We start from the raw sequence: 13,824 nt of genomic DNA on the forward strand, positions 1-13,824 counted from the left end.
GCAGTTTTAATGATTATTTTTAATCAAACACAAGTCAAAGATGTCTGAACAATTAGAATGCCTCAGGCAGCAAGTCAGGTCTCGGCTAGAGTGAGAAGTAGCAAACAGGTAGCACTGAGTTCCTGCTCCACTATGTAGTTCTGGTCTACCCTTAGAAGCTAACTTGGGCCCCCCATACATATCAGTTATTTGGGGTACACAAGCAACACTTATTACAGTGCTACACTTCACACACTGTAGAATTCATTGCTCTTTATTTTGAGGATTTTAGGTTGAGTGGGGCCCAGTAGCAGCCCTCGCTCCCTCTTCCAGCTGACAGAGCGAGGGGGAGGCGGAGGTGGGAGGTTCACCACACCACTGAGTAACAGATAAGAAGGTGAGGAAAAAACAGCTTCAACCTTTTGAAATGGAAATAGAGCCATTGCGCTGCCTGTTCTCGCCCGGGTCAAGCTTTGCCTTTTCTGCTGCTGTGTGCAGGATATTGAGGAAATACCCGTGGGCGGTGAGGCTTGCAGAAATGTCCCTCATGCAGACCCCCTGTGCGGTTGTCTCACCTTGGGGCACAATAAAGGAGGGAAAGAATGTCTGCTTCTCAAGGGGGATCCAGGCTCCGAGCAGATGGCCTGTGTCCACAGCCACTTGCCCTGTACGTAGTGCGCACGCACTTTAAAGTGGCGTTTGGTGCTTTAAAAAAAAAGCTGGACATTCTTTTTCTACACGTTATGGATCGATGTGAATTTTAATGTGGCATGAATATGCTAGCATTTGACTTTCAGTGCTAATAAAAGAATGGCATTTTTTTTTTTGCGGTTTTATATACCGCGAACTCGACCTGAAGGTATTGGAGCACTTTACAGGAGCGCCAGTTACATTTACAGGACACATTCATTTTTTTCGCTGCATTATTACATTGGCGCAGTTGCACAGGAAATCAAATGTGTTAAGCAGAGGGGACATTTAGGTTGTAGAGTCTCAAAATGCACCTTCTAATCCAAGCTCATGTCCTCACTTTACCAACGTGGTGTAATCTGGACAACCTCTTTACCTAATTATCCAGTGTCCTTTAGTTAGCAATTAAGCAAGCCTGGCAGCTCAAGAAAGAAACTGTAGCGCTGTGGCAGCTTAAAAGAAATGTTCACAACGGGCTGAATTATACCCACTAAAATACAAGGCACTGGCCAATTGAGCATTTTCTCACACGAATGGGAAAGACATCGCCCATTTGTGAAGGAAATTGCCCAATATACCAATTCTGTGTCACACATCTAGCGTGAAAGGGAGTTCTAATCTGCTCTCTGCACAGCAATGGAAACGTGCGCAGTTGGCACGACTTAAAGCACGGCTCCAATAGCAGCGGTTGGTAACATCTGTTGGTACTTAAGGTGTGAAGTTAACTGAATTCCAGGGCACCCGGAGCTAGAGCACTTACACCGAACATCATGGGCAACAAAGACACTCGTTCCTGATATGTTGTCAACAGAACAAAACGGGGGGGTGAGGGCACAGTGAATTTGAAATGCAAGGCCCAAGGTGACATATATATAAATATTCAAAACCCCACAAAGAGGCAGCGTAGTGCTGGGAGGATTTGGTAAAAGGTCACAAGCCGTAGTAAACGGGCAGTGACTGGGCCCCGATAATAAGGACTCAGTGGGTTCTTGATCAGGCCAGGCTTGAAACCCGGTAATCTTTTAATCTTTGAAGAGCAATATCCACCCTGCTACCTCGCCCCCTCCCTTACATTAACCAAACGCATCAGGTTCATTTAGCTTTAGGGTATACACAATCCCGCTCCCCCCCTCCCCGCTTGCTTTTAGTTGTTGCTCTATTTCAGTGACTTGCTCTTTAGAATATAGGTGACGGCCCCACTTCACCCCCTGGCGTGCACACAACCATGGAGGCGTTAGCTAGCTGCAGTCTACATGTAGCTTTTGGACATGCTCGTGCACCCGTTCATCATCATCTTACAGGTCGGCAGTGACGGTAAGGTAGGTGGAATTGGGACAGGGGGTAGGGCTGCTGCCTCAAAGCACACAAATGGAACCGTCCTACCCGAACCAAAACAGAGGCAGCAGCGTGAAGAGCTGATGGCTCATAAGGCCGATCAGACTCCCCCACTCACTGTGTTTGATGCAAATGCAGCAGTACCCGGATCCTTTGGCTGGCTTCTCTGGAAGTGGAAACCAGTGATCATGTTTCTAGTGTTCTGCTAGCGCCTCGCCCACCGCCCCTTCAAAACCCCGCAGTCTGCTCTCGCTCACTCACCCAGAAGCAACGAGGATAGGAAGCCGGCAGCACTGATCTCTCGGTGCCCATGCCCATGGGACAGCAGGACTAGGTAGTGGCGGCGGCAGGGTCCTGCGTCATAACGGGGCCTCGTGTAAAGAAGAGTGGGGGGTGGGCAGAATGTCTTCTGATTTTCGGATCCCTTGGATGGTTAGGGACACTTGATAGTGCCACAGTGTGTGGAGTAAGTTGAAGTTAGCGTGGCTGTGGTAAAGGGACAGTGACTGCTCCCTTGGACAGTGCGATACGGCTCCCAGCTAATTCGGTCTGCAGCTTGTTTTCAATACTATGTTGTCTCCGGCCCTATCGATCGGCAGTCTCTCCGAAGCCCACAGACAGGTCCTTAATCAGGCCGGGTCAAGTTACCTCTTATTTCGGATCCCCCGTACTGCGGCGCCGCTTTACTGGGCCCTCTGCTTCAGCACCCCCACGTTTTATGCTGTCTCACGCTCCAATAGCAGCGATGAGAGCCCGCGCTTTCTGGAACCATAAGGACACGCATTATACACGGTCTCTCACAGCAGGCCTGCGCACCAGTTCTATTCTAATTACAGAGCAATCTGCAAGCTGAGCACAATATAACCCTTTTGAACACTCTACAAGTGCTATGGCAGGCATTATGGCAGTGCTTATTTTACCTTAATGTATTACCTCGCGGCGGCCACAAACTCCTGCTTGCTGAGACTGAGTGACGTTTTCACTCTAAACCAATCACTGTCTAGAGCCCAGTTATGGGCTGCTAGCCAATCAGAAACCTCCAAAGGCTTCCGGCACGCTTATCTGATTGGCTGTGAGCCCCAGAGTGCCCCCAGCCTGTCTTATTTATGTGATTTAATGTCTACTTGTCCGTCGGACGAAATAGACATTAAATCTTCTTGCCCACCGATAAAAACAACTTGGTTCGGGCGTCGGGCGATATGATTCCCCCACCCCTGTTGAAGACATTTAAGTCAAGTATTTACTGTTTTAAACATGTTTTAAACCCCACTCCATTGTCTCACTTTTAGATTTTACACATTCTCATTTGGGTATATTTAAAAGGAACAGTTGCTGAACACCAGTTGCACATGATTTAAGAATAGGTTTTTGGATGGATCCTTATGGTCTGATTACTTGGGCCACATGGTCAGATAATTATCACATCTGATAAAGTCAAACAGCAAGATATTCAGAATTTATCAGGTGCGTTAATTGGAGTCTATCCAGAATCTTACCTGGAAATTGGGCCTAACATGCAGATTTTGGTGCATACCGCCCCAAAACCAATATGTCTGGTATTTTCCACTTCTTTTTCACTACTTAAACTCCAACAGGTTCAACCTGCCAAAAGTTAAAGAGGAGTGGGGACTTTATTGCAAGCAGTAGTTACCAGGTGCGAGACACATTCACCACTTAAAATTGCAAGTTCGCACACGGATCACAATGCAATGGGTCACTCATAATTAGGCACTTATAATGTTTGGCACATTTTTAACTTCTTAATTTGGTATGATTACAGTTGTTCTTAAGTATTGCTTGAACCTGCCTAGGCCATACCTCATGTTCATCGTTTGTATAATGATGTGAATGTTTTGAGTGAGATCTCTCTTCAACTTCCCTTTTAAATATTTTGGATTTCATGAGTCCTTCAAATATTTGTTTTGTCCACAGAGTTTCGAGCCAGTGGTGGTTGGTGCTCTTCCATGCGTGAACTTGTTGATCTTTGTAACAACTGACAACCAATACTGTTTTTTAGGTCTCGCCTACTAAACTGCCCTCCCCCTCCCCCACCCTCGCTCTCCCCCTCCCCTCCCCACCCACTCTCTCTTTCTCTCTCACCCCCGCCTCCTCACCTCCCCCCCCCCAAACACTCACACGCTCTGTGAGGCTCTCTCATCCCTCCCCCAAGCTTTCCCCCCCCCCCCCCACTCTGGCTTTTTAAATGTTTTTCCCCATCCTACATCCAACCTCAAGAGTCTCTGTTGCTCCTTTGCCCACCACTCACTCCCTGTTGGTTGCCCCCTCCGCTCCCCCGTTACTCTCTGAACCCCTCAAGTTCCATTGCTTTTTTTTTTAGTTCAATACATTTTATTAGGATAAAAGAGTATACAAGAAAATTTGAATAACATAAAGGTGATACATATGAGGAAAGATATGAATTCATCATGAGTTACTACTGAAGGTTCCATTGCTCTTTTAATGGTTTAAATCTTTTTATTGATTTCAGAACAAACAGTAAATTCGTAACCACGACCCTCGGCTCTCAGAATCATTTCAGTACAGACAACAAGTGTCCCAAAGGCATGGAGCGGGTCTGTCAGAGCAAATAGGGAACAGTGCAAAGCACAGCATCGCATTAAAAGGAGAAAAAGGGGGAAAAAGAAAAAAAAAATTCCCACCCTCCCCCTTTGTTTTTTTAATTCATTTTTGTTGTTGTCGGAGATCCAGATGCTGCACAACATGAAATATCAAAAAGCACTGATAAAGACAATAGGTGTCGTATGTGAGACCTATTCGCTTTGGCAATGCTTGTTCGTTATGTACATTGGTAAGAAGTGTAACTATTCCACAGTGTTTTTCACCAATCTGTTTTCTTGAAATTAAAAAGTGACCATTTGAGATAACCGATACTTTCTGCACGAAGGGTTGTTTGCTTTAATCCAGCCTGTCCGTCTTCTTTATTGTAATGTAAAACTTGTACATACAAGGACTTTCACATGTTAATCTTGCCAAATTTAACTACACACAAATTTAACTCTCGGTCAAAACAGGTAACAGCTTAGAATTGTATTTTGAATAGTTAAAGTAGGTGAGCTGTACACCGTGCGGAAAACGCTGTTCTGTTTTCTGCACCGTCTTATTATTCTATTTGCAGAGTTTTTGTTACCGAAATGTAGCTCAAGATTCTCAAGGCTTTGAAATAAAAGCAGTCGTTCCTCCCAATTATAAGATCCTGCATGCTGATTTGGCAGGAAAAACAGGTGGTGGTGGTGGTGTTGATAAGGTTTTCTTCAAGAGTAAATACAGAGTCACTCTTCTTGAACCCTGCTCCAAAGAAATTTTATTATCGGAGATGTAGGAATTACACCAAAATATCCGGTGTATGCTGCCTCGTTTGTCACCCTGCATGACGAGAACCTCAATATTCACATAATATTTATTGACTATATTGCTTCTTACGCAATTCAAGAATCCCTTTTCTTATTGCTTGGTGATTTCGATATCTGTGTAGAAGATTTGATGACATCAAAGCCTATAGGATGCCCATGCAGCTATTAACTGAACAAATCTGTAACAGGCTCCACAGATGGGAGCAATCACTTCTTGCACCTGATTTTCTCATCTAGGGAAAATAAAATGTTCAAGTCTACTCGTACTCTTCACTGGTCTGACTATTTTTGTCCCCCCCCCTCCACTCTCTTCCTGAATATATATATATAATTATGGACAGGATCTTCCCTACTGCTCTAAGCGGTGCAAACATTTTCTCTCATAGATAGTCTTATTAATACAACTCCCCTTTTTTTAAGAAGCTGATCTCAGTACTCAGATTTATAATTACTGGATTGACTTCACCCTTAATTGTCTTTCCTTGTAGATGTTGCCAGCTACCAGGAGTCCCTCGGATACTTTGAATCCCCACCGCCAGCTTTACATTATCTAAACTCACCCTCTTGGCCCTCCTAGAATCATTCAGTTGGCATGAACATCTATTGCTTCTATTCTTATAGAGCTATGCACCTTATATACAACTAAGCTTACCATCCCGACAGATTGGAACTGGGCAATCGTTCAACCACTCTTCTGAAAGCCTTCTGACAATCCTGTGGTTCTGGCAAATTATTACCCCCTCTCCTTACTGCCTCCTGCATGTAGAATTCCTCAGTGTGCTTTCAATTTGAGACTGTGTGTTTTCTTCAAATCCAGTTTGTGGCTTGATTCTTCTCAAGTAGGTTTCCACCCAGGTCATGCTACTGTATAGGTCATCGTGGGCACTGTAAATGTTCTATGTGTGACAATGGATTTAGGGAATGGGCTGCTCTCGTTCTTTTAGTCCTCTCTACATTGTTTGAGGCTGGCTCTCACCCGATTCTTCTATGACATTTATCAGAGATTGTGGTGGGTGGTAGTGTCTTGACTCCAATGCCTTTTTTCCTCACGGACCATGTGCAAGTGGTCTCCGTTTAGCTTTTCATCAGTTCTTTTAAACCTTTGTACTGTGCAGTGGCGTAACATAGGCCCCCTCAGCCCCCATGGTGCGGGGGAGGCACACGCTCCAGGGGGCCTTCTCAGCACAGTACTCTGGCTGGAGAGCCCCGCATTGAGTCCGAAGGGGGCCCCTCCACGTACCTTGCAGGGGAACCCTCAATTTTCGTTACGCCAGTGGTACTGTATTGTTGCTCTGGATTTCGCCCTCAGTTCCACTCTTTTCAAAGTATGGGTTACCCTCTTGCCATCCAGCTTCGTCTTTTGGGTTTCTTTTTTTATCTATTGGGCAGATGATACCCTGTTGAATGTCTGAATGGACTGTGCTTACATTTATAGCTACATTTTTCATTTAGTTTCCCTGGACTGATGCAAGTCGGTCATTCAGGACATTTTATCCCTACGCCTGATTGTAGTAACAGTGTTTACATGGGATAGTCAAAGATAACTCTTCATAACTTAAGATGGTGCAAAATGCTCCAAGAAGGCTACTATTAGGTCTCAACGGGAATCTGTATCTAGTCGGTTCATGGAACGGCACTGACTTCGGCTTCATGAAATGTCCCTTTCAAATGTTTAAGCATTTTTCATCGAGCTATCCATGGTTGTAGCTCTTTTTTTTTTAACAACATCTTTTCGTATGCAATCAAACTTCTTGCCAGCTTCCTTCCACAAACTTTGCCTTACTTCCAGTTTCCAAAGTTCGCAAACCTTACTGTGGACAAAACCTCCTCTTCTTCATCTGTAAAGATATGGAAATTCTTGGCTTTGATTCTCAAATAACAATCCAATCCCTCTCTCTTTAGGAAATAACTTAAAGAACATAGTTGTTTGCCTTTTTATTTGGGATTTTCATCTTTGATCTTGATGTCGCAACCCCATACTAACTGGATACCTCTTGCACCTTATTTTTTGTTAAAAATATTTGACTAGAATATAAAACCCATAGATACAGCAAACAGTCATCACACATTAATGCTGAAGAGCAGTTAATTATTCATTAACAAATATGGAAAGAATATTTAACAGTTAAAGAAAATATCCAACAAATTAAATAAATAACAATCTAGCAGAAGAATGTATTCTGTGCATACTGCAGATTGTAACCCCAAAAAATTATAATTTGAATATTTTTTTCCTTTTAAAAGAAAGAGAAGAGGTGGGCAAAAGAGAAAGAAAGTAAGAAAAGGTGTTGAGGGAACTTGCAAAAGCCTGAAGGGAACATGACAGTACAATTAGCGGGTAGCCTATGCTATAATTTAGATATTAAAAGCCATTAGTCTGTTAATTATTTCTTATTATATGTTTATGAATTCAGTAAGAAAAAAATATGGTACAATACAGTACAAGAGACAAAAGTTTAAAGAAATATAAAAATATTAAGGTGGAGCAAAAATGTCACCAACTATAGAAACTGTGTCAGCAGAGTTATTTAAATAGGAAGTTACGGGCATCCAAATCACGCCCCCTTTGGAGCACCATTTGAATCAATTATAGGTTTGATCTGTCCAATCTGTGGTGATGGAAATTATATCCCACCATAGTATGTTATTAGTATTTTTGCCATTTGATGTGATGACATATAAAGCAATAGCAATTAGGAGATCTACACTTTTACCAATTAAAAGATTATTAGACCAGATGCCTCCAAGAAACTGTTTGTTTTTCTGAAGGGTAAATTTACAAAACACTAAATGTTATCTTTTTCCAAACTTGTATCAACAACGCTCCAATCTCAGAAAATTTAAAAATAATAGGCAAATGGTCACAGTTTTCTATATGATAGGACCTGCATTTGCTATCATTAGAGACTTTCATTTGAAATAGAGTTGGGAGTAATGAATAATATGTGGTAAATAACTTTTGAGTTAAACGGGCTGAATGAGAAATCAAGTGAATCTTAAATAAAGGCTTGTCCCAGAGCATATTAAGAAACCTCAGCTCCAGGTCATTTTCCAATGATATCTCAACTTGGGTCCTAAATGGATTAGTGTCACATACATTCAGGTTATTTGATATAGGAAGGAAGCTTTACCATTCATAGAAAAATATAGATATGACCAAATGAGTCCAGGACATCAAAGGTATGTTACAGTTCATTAAAGGAAATCAATTGACTGTCTGAATAAATTGGTTAACTTGGCAGACGCCTTTTCTTATCCAGTCTTGCCAGTTTAATATGTTGTCATGCTTAATATTATTATTTATAAAAATGAATATTATGCTCTATAGAGGAACGTCTTAAGTTATAAACCTCCAAGTAATGTTTCAGAAGCAAGGATTTGGCCAAGGAACACGAATGAATGACAACAGCGGCGTGAAATGCTATACTTTTTTGCATCATATATACCACTTGCTGAAGGGTGAATGGTTGCATTAAGGGATGTTCCACCCATTGCCTTGCATGCTGACCCTCGGTAAAATCAGCTGACAGCTTGATGTAAAAAGAAATGCTGGAAGACTAATATTAGTTTAGGCATCTGAGAATAGTGAATAGCACTCTACAGAGTAATCGTCTGGGCCTGGGGCTTTGTCTTTTGAAAGTTTAGTAAGTGTAAGAGTATAATTCACGTGTCTTGATGTGTTTCTCTAAGGGCAAAAGATCAGTCATTGTTCTGGGTTTTTGGTTATGGAATTGAAAAAGCCATCCAAGTTGTCCGCCATTGGGATATTTAAGAGTATATGACTTGGTATAATGCTGAAGCATTTTATATCTTCAGAATCCTCATTGGTTGCTAGTAATATCAGTGATAACACTGATTTCTGCTTCTTGATATTCAAGTAATTGCCCAGCACTTGATTTCCTTTGCCCATCATAATTCCTTGGATTGATTTTCAACTGAACACTGAATTCCCCTTCAATAGATTTCTTATTAAGTTCCAGTTTTGCTTGGGTAAGGTCGATTCCTTATAATTAGAAAAGTAATATTTATGTTCTAGCTCTTTTATATGTATCAGAAGAACAGAGGATCTTTTAAGAGTATTTTTCCTTGCAGCTATGTAGTGATTCATTCTTTTAATGTCGCCTTGAGTGAATCCGATATAACAATAGGATTGAAATTGTGTGTTCGATTAAAGTAAAAACAACTTGCACCAAATCATTTAAACCCCTCTCCCAATGACTTGTTCCGTAGCAAGGAGCTGTTAAAGAGCACCTGTTTGAGTCTGGGCTCCCAAACAACATGTCACTCTTTACAGTGACAGGGCCATAATCCAAGATTAGGATGGCACTAATCTCGGCACTGATCATAGATTGAGTAAGGTTGTAGCTAAGAAAGTAGTTAATTCTAGACTTTAAATGACAGACAGATGAATAGAACATAAGATCAGAATTAGAAATTCTCCATACATCTACCAATCCTCTGCAGGGAATTGATTTTTTAAAGGCCTTTTGCATTTTGTTGGAATGTATTTCATGCAAGAGCTTCAGTGAACAAAAGGACCCATTAGTTGAATGCAGTCACCACAGGCTAGAACGTTCTCATTCGGCACAGGACATTTGTTTGGTAGCTACAGAATCTCAGAAAATGCAAGTCAGCCCCATTAGGGCTATACACATTCACGTTAGGTAATGTAACACTGTATGAAATTTGGTTACTGGCAGAGGTGGGTGAAACTCTACTCAAGCATCAATCTCATTCTCTTCAGGGTGAAACACAAACAAACCCAAAATTAACCTGTGCCAAACATCTGGTAGCTTAGCACTAAAGTTTTCAGAATTAACTTTGAGGCAATGTGTAAAATATTTATGCAGCACAAAAACAGCAATAAAGTGAAAAAACTCCACAAGAAGAATCCCATAAGAATCCCATATCAGTTTAGAAAGATAGAGTAAAATTGAATGACCTATTTGACCCCAAAGCAACAGAAACGTAATCAGTAGAACCGGATATAGGCAATTTTTAAAGATTTAAGGAGAAATAGTTTTTAAAAGAACAAAGCGCAACCTATGGTTATCTGGTCGCGCCTGACCGGGACAAAGTCACCAGCTCAGGCCGACCGCGATGGAGCATGTGCCAAATAGAGTTAGACTGGATACATGGTAGACCCGCTGAATAAAGTACATAACATTTTGGTTGCGGAGTGTTGCAAGGTCCTACATCGAGGATGTGCCGCGCAGTGATGGTTGAAATGAGCTGCTGGGCTGTGATTCTGGTCCTGCGTCGATGATGCGTCACACAGCAGCTGTTCTGAGGAGCTGTGAAGTCCTGTTTTAGGGATACATTGCACAGTGGCTGTTTGGATGCAGAGCTGCAAGGCGATGAATTGCGCTGTGTTGGTTGTGCTAGCACCACAGTTGAGCTAGCAGAGCACCTTCAGGCCCATTTCCCAGTGTCCAGGACTGAGGTGGCCCTATTGGAGGGCAAGACCCACAGCCGGGAGTGTCCATGTGTAGAGTTTAGGGGAGTTGGAGCCTTTTCTGTCCATGAAGCTCTAATCAAGATGCCAGCCAACTAGTCCTTGGAGTCACACTGGTAGTTCTGGGCTCAAGATGCAGGTCCAGTCCTTCCCACACCGGCAGTAGGACAGCTGTTATTCTTGCAGCTGAACAGCACAGCAGTTCTTCTGACTCCTCCACAAGTCCAGATATCTACAGAAGAGTTGGGTCTGAGGGTCCACTATTTATACCTAGTGCACACTTTGAAGTGAGAGAAACATCTAGAGTTCTCCCCTCAGAGGTGTCATCTGGAACCTCCTTCCTCCCTGCCCTGGCCCCAGCTTGTCTGGGGTCTCAAAAGACTAGTGTGAAACACTTTGTGAGTGTGCTAAGGCAGTCTTTGTGATATGCCAATGTGGTAGGTGAATGCTCTACTTCCCTATCAAGTCAGAGATGACCCATCCAGCTAATACCAATTTCACCTTTGTCTCACTCTCTGGGAGTAATAAACAAAGACCAGCTGTTAGCTACGTCTAGTCATGTGACTCAGCATAGAGGCTGCAGGCACCAAAATGGTTGGGACAAGAAAATGCCAACTTTCGCCACTGACTCTGCGCAGTGTTTATAACGATGTCCAGGACCCAACAATTGGAAACAAGGGAATGAGAGCAGAACTCCACCCGGCATGCTGTGAGAGGGGCATGCTGGGATTTGTAGTTTGCCGACGCTACTGCATTATCCTGAGTGACTCTGTTCCGCCCTACCAGGACAACCACCAATGGAGCAGAGAGGACTCTCATTAAATCAGCAAAGAGATAAAAAAAAAATCAAAACCGTGAAGAATGGATGAACCATTCAGTGAGATATTTGCACAAATGTGATGAGCTCTTTGAATATTGATGTTGATAATGGGAAAATCAGGCAATCTGACAATTTGGGGAATGGTGGTTTTCAGAAATGGTTTATTCCTCTTGTTTTGATTTTCCAAGTCCTCAGTTTATTTTTTCAGAAGGGCATTTTCTTAGCTATTGAGTCCACTTTAACCATGACATGAGCTAGTTCTAATTATTTGTCCAATTTCAGTCCCTATTGGTTAGTTAACTTCATCTCTATTCTATAAAAAGTAGTGTTTGTCTCTACTCCAAATGGGTTAAATATATAATTTTCTTCATAAGATCTTTTAAGGTGAGCATGAAAAGTGACTTTGTAGGTGATCCTGGGTCTTTCTTTGGTCTTTTGTTACAGCCCCAAAGACCTATTTTCTTGAACTTGTGGCCTGTACTAAGGAAAAAATGGATTTAGGAATTGCAGATGCCTCACCTGACTGTTGTTTTTAGGTGTGGGATTAAGCACTATTGCAATTTCCCCACTTTGCAAATATTTGTGAGCAATATTTTTCCATATGGAAATCAACTTTCTGTTACTGCGTTTAACATATTTTAATGTTCTCTTTCAATTAAATAGCCGACAGTATCATTGCTCCCACAATGCCACTTAATCCCAATAAATTGGATGTGGTGAATAGCCACAAAAATAATTAGCAGTTTCTGCTTTAGGCACTATATAACTTAATACAGAAATGCTAAGTTGCTGCTGGTTCATTGGTTCCTATTCCAATATCAGCAACCTATTTTCCCAGGACGTCTTATACTGTATTGAATCACAATGTGACTAAATGAGTGCTATGTTAAGAGTCCCGACATGAAGGTTGGGCTCTAGGGATATATTAATATATAAATTATGTTGAATTCTGGAGACACTGCATCCCCCATAGTGTTTATTTAGATGCATGCTCTTTTAATGTTATTTTTATCTTTTAAAAAGACTAGCGCAATGGGTCAAACTGATAAGCAGCATGAAGGCGAGTTACTTCAAGACCGAGCAGAAGTCTGAAAAACTCAAAACACCGTTCCCCTGCCACTCTGCCACCTACTTGTTAGAGCGGTCGACCGTGAAGCTGGGGAACCGGGTTTGAGTCTCGCCAGGGACGCTCAAAATCCTGTCATTCTGGGCAAGGCAAATCACTTAATCTCCCCATGCCTAGCAATAAAGTGAATGTGTCCCTCTGTAATGCAACTGTTGCTCATGTAAAGCACTTTGATACCTTCGGGTATACTTCGTGCTATATAAACTCCGGGGGGAACCCCCCACCCCAAAAAAAATTATATATATTTATGTGTATATATATATATATATATATATATATATATATATATATATATATATATATATATATATATCAAAAGAGCTTAGGCATGACGCGTTTCATCTTTAATGACTTCCTCAGATGCCTGCTGCCAAACAAAGTTCGCTGCCACTGCTCAGTAAGTAGTCCCATATGTTCTACCATTGGTGGTTGTCCTGGTAGGGCGGAACAGAGTCACTCAGGATAATGCAGTAGCGTCGGCAAACTACAAATCCCAGCATGCCCCTCTCACAGCATGCCGGGTGGAGTTCTGCTCTCATTCCCTTGTTTCCAATTGTTGGGTCCTGGACATCGTTATGAACACGGTGCAGAGTCAGTGGCGAACTCGGCTTGTAGATAAAAACCACTGGCTGCGTCTCCAAGACGCCTTAACCACAAGTATCCACGCTGGGGCAGTCCTGGAACTTCGGATACCATGACCCTTGGTTTCTCCGTGTGATTACACGAACTGCTTGCTGCATCGGAGCTGATCCTCAGTGCAGGTGCGGCGGAACAGAGAGCTTCCAGTAACCTGGATACACAAAGTTGCAAGGATGCAAGGTGCCCTGATTGTCTCTGTCCACTTTACAAGGCGGTTCCCTCTAGCACGTCACGGGCCGACGCGCTAAATATGCAAACAAGGATCCAAACCGAAGAAAGAATCGAGGGACACAGCGGGGATCTATGTAGGTGATTTATTATCAAAAGAGCTTAGGTATGACGCGTTTCGTCTTCAATGACTTCCTCAGATGCCTGCTGCCAAACAATGTTCGCTGCCACTGCTCAGTAA

General features: G+C 42.5%; 1 protein-coding gene and 1 pseudogene across 2 annotated transcripts in view; one reads left to right on the forward strand and one right to left on the reverse strand.

Annotated features, from left to right (window-relative positions):
* The window catches only part of LOC147663312 (testis-expressed protein 264-like), a 732,805-nt gene that overhangs the window by 464,002 nt on the left and 254,979 nt on the right, over positions 1-13,824 (forward strand). The window lies entirely within an intron of this gene.
* On the reverse strand, positions 1,904-2,367 carry LOC147663313 (protein BTG2-like; annotated as a pseudogene).

This window comes from Lissotriton vulgaris, unplaced genomic scaffold (genome assembly GCF_964263255.1).
Source record: "Lissotriton vulgaris unplaced genomic scaffold, aLisVul1.2 SCAFFOLD_251, whole genome shotgun sequence".
Lineage (NCBI taxonomy): Eukaryota > Metazoa > Chordata > Amphibia > Caudata > Salamandridae > Lissotriton > Lissotriton vulgaris.